At 38.1% G+C, this 6,663-nt stretch overlaps 1 long non-coding RNA gene across 1 annotated transcript; it reads left to right on the forward strand.

Annotated features, from left to right (window-relative positions):
• The first annotated feature begins 2,629 nt into the window (after positions 1-2,629).
• LOC140596799 (uncharacterized) lies at positions 2,630-6,399 on the forward strand. Its single transcript, XR_011998670.1, has 2 exons — positions 2,630-2,721; positions 3,895-6,399. It is a non-coding gene; the product is annotated as an uncharacterized lncRNA (long non-coding RNA).
• The last annotated feature ends 264 nt before the right edge of the window (positions 6,400-6,663 follow it).

Consider the following 6,663-nt stretch of genomic DNA (forward strand, 5'->3'; position numbering starts at 1 on the left):
CCCAGGATGATTAATTAATGGGGTCACTTCAAAAGGGTCAAGTAATGTCAAATAAATATGGAAAAAAATTGGGGCATTTGACTTTCAAAGGGAAAGTATGAATTTTCCAAACCTATTTGACAGGGGAACTCTTTCTGGGAATGGGAAAACAATCCTTGGATCGTATATTCTATATGCACTGATAGCAATCTCTGTCTATACACTGGCATATGTAAGAAATGTACAATTCTGTAGTTCTAAATAGCTCACTTGATGTCTAGTTTGATAATCTGTTCCAAGATTGCTGGAGATTTAGGATTTCTTAATTGCCCTCATGAGTGTGTCTATGTTCTAGAGTCTTTTGGTGCTGTGGAGGCTGTAAAATAGTGAAGTGGCACTTATCTGGTTGCTCTGTGTCATTGATGTATACTAATAGCCGCTGAGGTGTCCAAACTGCTATCTGACCATGGGAAATTGGTCTGTGTGACTGTTGCTGAGGCATGTCTTTCAATCGCAGTGGCTCTCTATTTCTTCCATACTATTCTGGGACTGATCGAAATACATTTACTAACTGATCTGTTCCATGTTGAGGTATAAGGAATTCTGCATGGACATAGAGGGCCATCTTTCTTAGACATGTCAGCTCGCTATTCTGTGAGGAATTTCTGCTTCCTTTTGGTTTCCATCCAGGAAATGGTGCAGATATCCCATGTACCTAACCTAGTGGGTTTGGGCTTTTCCTGTGAGATTGCCACAGAAACCTTTTACTCTATGCCATGATCATTTTTGTTTCCTAGAAAGTTAATCTGTAAAACTGATAAGCAACATGGACCTCCCTTTTCCTAATATTCTCCTGTTGCTTTATTCCCTGAGAATGTGATTAGTTGCCTAAGGCAGCTTAAGACAGGAAGATGGATGAGGGAAAGACCTGCGGTAAGAAATGAGTTTTTATTTCTAAGACATTTCCAACCATACTTGGAATATCCCTTAGGAAATTCTGGGGTACAGAACTGAGGATTAAAAGGCAGTAAAGGAAAGGATATGTGTAGTAGTGGTGCTGCCGTGAGTTTTTTGATGTGTGCTCTTAAGTAATAATGCCTCCTTGTCTTGTGAACCACCATCTTTGGCATGGTCCTTTGCACATCCTCTCCCACATTAACTCTTGAGAAGTCTCTCTTGCTTCTGGGAGCTCTTCCTCCACCTTATGAAAAGAGGAAAAGCTACCTTATGGAAGACATAGGGACCAATTGAGTTCCAGCACCAATAGACAGACACCTACGTTAGCTCCAGATGAGCTCCAGGCTAACTGCAAGTGCACAAGTGACCTCAACTGAGACCAGAACTGCTCAGATGAGCCTCCACTGAAGTGTTATATGAATCAGAACCAAATTAAATGGTTGTCTTACCTACTGAGTTACGGAATCATTTTTATTATCCATGTAAAAATATACAGCACAACACAACACAGTACAATACAGTACAATACAATACAATACAAAAAGTATGTAATAGGATATGGTAGGCATTGAAGATAGAGAAGATATTTTGTGGGAAGTTTTCCTCAATATCAACATATGGGACCAAGGAAAAAAATTTAAATGGAAATAGCAGGGTCTTGGAAGGGGCTCGTTTATCATCACTGGAAAAATAAAGAAAGAGGAAGTGTCAAGTGCCGTTATGGAGTATCCAGTCTTCAGTGACTTAGTAAACTGTAGACATATAGGTGGATGGACCCATGCCAGATCGGGATTTGGTATCATTGGGCAGTTGTGCCTTTTTGAAATTTACTGTTCTTCTTACTGGCTGGATTCAACAGTTTGTGTTTCTGTCACAGATGAAATGAAAAACAAACACTTGATTTATACCAGCGAATTCTCAGACATGACACTAGACTCATCTTAATTCCTGATGACATGGATTACCCTAAAGATTACCTCAACACAATGTGGTATATGTCGTAAAAAGAAGACATATCAAAACTATGGAGGAATCGATGATATGGGTCTCCAGGTTCTGAATCTAAACTCTGTTTTATAAATGTGGTGTTGCCAGTGAGCTGTGTTTAACTAGGCTCCAATAATACTAACACTAGTCTCAGGGGAACTTCTCCTAGTTCTATTAGTTGGCTTTTTAGAAATGTGTTTTACATCCTTTATCTTATTGAATCTTGACAAAATTTCTAAGATTTGGACATTATGTTTTTCCACATTTTGGGCATAAATAAAGTGATACTGAGCTGGACTAATTGGCCAAAGGTCATATAGCTGACAAATGGGGGCACTGGAGTTTGTACTCTGTAGAGGTGGTTTGACATCAAGTCAAGTCCTTTTCTATCAGTGTTGCTGGTTCTTTTCAACTCATTTTAAAGAGCACTGAATTTCTGAATGCCTCATGAGCCACTGAGGAAAAAGAGGAGGGAGGAGGAATAAAAGCCCCATGCTCTGGTTTCAACCAGAGCACATTTATATATTATAAATTGAAATACACAGTTATGTATTATATGCTTAACAACATATATAATATAATATATATGTGGGATCCATTTAAAATTGTGCTCAAAAAAATTCCCTAAAACTGTATCATTCCATGCTATCTCCTAATACTGCTAGAAACTTCTTGAAGTTTCTATGCTTTTATTGGTCTCCAACAGTGTGAAACCTCCCTTGACCTGTGAGCCAGCCTTCGGAAGAAGGAGCAGCTGAGAATCATTGCCCTGGGGATGCCCTGGGCTCCAGAACAGGGGTAAGTATCTGCCAGACCAATGGCAACCTTGCTGTCTGCTTCTGGCTAAAGCCAATTAAATTATTCACAGTACCTGCGGCCTTCTCATTGTTATCACAACCCATTGAATTCTCTCCCAAGAGAGAAGTGATGTCTACTCCAAATATCTTGAGGCAATTTTCAATCAAAAAGTGTACAAGAGAAACCTGTAATGAAAAGGACCACAAAGGGGTGTTCTTTTTCATATGGCATAGCTATAAGTCATAATAGTCATAGCTATTAAACTAGGCCACAAATTATAACTTTAGCCCACTGACTAGTACTATTTTAAAATCTATACCCAAAGTACAACGGAAAGTATCACTCTATGTTATTTTTCTTTGGGAACTCTGCTTTCTGTATATTTTTATTAACACATCACAATTAACATTGTGATACCTATGGTTACATCATTAAAACTAAGATAGTTTTTGAAGTAACCTAATTTGTTAAACTTTACTTATTTTTTTAAATTTTGTTTCCAATACATATTGGGTTATAACTTCTGTATAATATCTAATTAAAATGTATAAAGCATAGAGAAAAACTTATGAAATCAATTTCTTAAATGAGGAAGTATCTTAGTGGAATTTGGAGATTCCTGAGGGTTTCTTTGTATTTGTTTTTTGTTTTTTGTTTTTTGTTTTTTGTTTTTTTTGAGGAAAAACTCACATGGCTGGAGAGAAAACATGTCTGTCTGTATAACTGCAGTCCCTCCTCATGTCTTCCTTTGTCTAATGCTGTCTCTCGGCATGTGCTTGGGGAAAAGCAGTCATCTTATTAGACATCTGTGGCTCCATTAGGATGTTCTGGAATATTCTAGTAGTTTCTGTCTGATGTAACAGAGGCAAAACAGTAGCCATGTATTTTTCTAAATGAGCCACAACTTACAGAGGAAGGTCAATGTGTTTGGAGCCATGGGTACTCATAGTGCCCGATCCACCTAGGATGTGCCAGTACTGACTAGAGGACCTAGGTGTTGTTAACATTGTGTTATCAGGAATCCATGGCTTTGCCCAAAATCCATGGCTTTTGCCTTTACAAGCTCCCCCACCCCTCAAAGATCAGGCTGAGAGTTTAACCTTGGCATGTCAAACTCCAAAGCCCAGGTTCTTTTCAATCATATCACACCACTCTTCTCTCTTGTTTATTTAGGTAGTGTAGTATTGAACCTCCTGGATGGGAAGAAAGCGACTCAACTGCTCTGCGTTTCACACTTTAACAACATCCCTTCCCATATTCCACCAGAGTAGGATAACGAACTCTGCCATTCCAAGGAAGCCTATGAAGTTGTGCACATTTAAGAACTGATCCATCCAGTTCACTACTACACATTTCAGATTCAAAGCATGGATTCTAAACCTCAAGGGACAGAAATGAGAGCTCTCTTACCTTTTTTATAAAGTTGTTTATCAACTCAAAGCTGGAGGAATTAGGTGGACAAAGAATGCATGGCGCTATACTCTGTGATAAATTATAAACTGTCATCTGATTGGATGAGGATTGTTGCTCAATATTGTATAACACTCCAAAAAGGCATCACAAGAGAACAGCATTCGCTTTTGGCAGCTGGGCTAGAAGCCTAAAGTCAGAAAGATGCACTTTTGAATAAGGCAAGTCTTTGCACTTAGGAAGCTGGAAGTATAGAGATGGAGAACAGAGGACATCTTTCTAGATCTAGTTCACAACCTGCTGTAGCAGAGTTCCAGGCATGAATGTATACAAAAATGTTTCACCGAATTCGATTTCTGAGCTAACCCACTCTCGTTAAATGTTTGACAAATGTAAGATTATACCACGGGCTGTTGATGCTCTAGGATCTCTCTTAGGCCACTGAATTTTGTCTACCAGTTTCATATATTCAGAAGGTGTACAATGGCTAAGGAGTCCACATTAATAATGCTCTTCAGGCGAAGAGCATTAATAGCCATAAGGCATGCCTGTATTCTGAAACATGCGTCCATGGGTCTGAAGAATTGAAACTCTTTGGCTTTGATCATTACTGTAGTGAACAAAGTGGCAAATGTAAGCCAATATTTTCCTAAAAGTATATTGCCTGTATTTCTGAGACATGACCAGAGTAGAGTAATTATTGCATCATTACCTCTGGGCTGCATTTATTTTCTCCTCCTCAGTCACTTCATCAAAAACACCAAGCCATTTATCCTAGAGGTCAGATAAAAGTAAACTTCCTTGGATATTTAGAAGAAAATACTATGTAGATAACAAAAATACACACACACACACACACACACACACACATATTGGAAATATTACAGAGAAAACACTTAGTTGAAAACTTCAGTTAAGTCCCTACTTCTTTCATAGATACCCAAACTGTGACCCACACGGAGCTCAGCTCTGACTCTCCATCGATGTGCACATGCGAAAGAAGGTGTGTGGATTTTCTCCAACAAAAACGAAAGCTTCAAAGCAGAGCCTAAGCTTTAGTGGAAATGAAGACAAAGCTCCGTTCTATCATATGGCACTTACTCTTTTGTGTGCTTTTTTGCAAACTACTAAAAAAATACTCTCATAATTGCATCATTCTTCCTTTCAATCACTGTATCAAATAGTCTAATGGCAAACTCATGATGGTCCTGAGGATATATTAATTTCTAGTGTAGGCCAATTCTCCAGATAGTTTGACATGATACTATTCAGGCCAAGGTTGCAGAGTCTGATTCTCCACAAAGATTAGTCAACTTTAGGAAGGGAAAACTTTAGAAATGTCTAAGAACTCTACACACACTTGGTCACCATCTTCCTAGTCTGTGCTTATAACACAGAAATAGAAAAGACCTGACTAAGTCTTGCTAGAAAAGTCAATTCCATGTGTGCAGCTTAAAGAGGGCAACACTTACCATGCTATGCAAGTACTTAATGTATCATCATTCTTTCCCCTTTCTCTTGGTGTCTATACATATATTTACTGGTGTGTTTTATTATAGCCCAGTGTAGTAGTGGTCAGAGACTATTGCTATCTATCATAGAGTTAAACAGTAATGGGGGACAAGGAAGGACCAAATATGACCTTGGTTCTAAGAGTGTCATCATTATTGCCTTAACATAGTTTTGTTCAGAGTTGTTAGCAAGTGCCAAGGTAGATGGATTAAATTGTTTGTTCTAGTTCTCACTTCTTTCTCCATTTCCCTTTTAGGAATATAACTGGATATCTGTGAATTAGCTGTATAATTTCAAAAACCTATTGTTTTAGTCAATCTTTTGAATTTTAAGAATCGAAACTATTTTTGTATGTTGTGCCTACTCCAAAAGTTAGCTTTATCAAAAGAGGCATGTAGCCAGAGCTTGTTACCATGTCGTTATAACCTTGGATGGTGGGATAGACATCTCAAATATTAATAAAAGGATGCTTAGGATGTGGTGAAAGGAGACACAAATGGCAAAATCCTTCCTCCATGACTTATAAAGTAAAAGGCATTAAGAGACAGGAGAAAATGATGCTTAAGAATGATTGCCTCACTGAGCCTTTTTGGATTCCTCATAAAGTAAACACTTGCGTACTATTGTAAACTTCTATACCTATTTTCAAATGTTTCATATGATTTTTCTTTTGGAAACTGCCTGCATTAGGAGGGTGGTGAGGATGTAATCAAAAGCGGGATGTTTGCTTTGGTAAACATTATGTATGTGCCAGTGGATATTTTGAAATTTATTATTACTAGTAGTCATATTAGCATTAGTATTTTGCATGGGGTCTTCAGGCGGGCGGTGAATGGTGAAAACAGAACGTATTTCTAATGTATGGGGCTTTTAACTCCTACAGTATCTTCCTTAAATTTTGATTTCATGAAGTGTTTTCCAGTGTGTCAAGTTCTTAATCAGTTATGCCTATGATGGTTCCTGGGCAATCATAATGAAAGACAACAATCAAACCTTGAGTTGTTCATGTGTGGATAAAGC

Source organism: Vulpes vulpes, unplaced genomic scaffold (assembly GCF_048418805.1).
Source record: "Vulpes vulpes isolate BD-2025 unplaced genomic scaffold, VulVul3 u000000709, whole genome shotgun sequence".
In the NCBI taxonomy this organism is placed as follows: Eukaryota; Metazoa; Chordata; class Mammalia; order Carnivora; family Canidae; genus Vulpes; species Vulpes vulpes.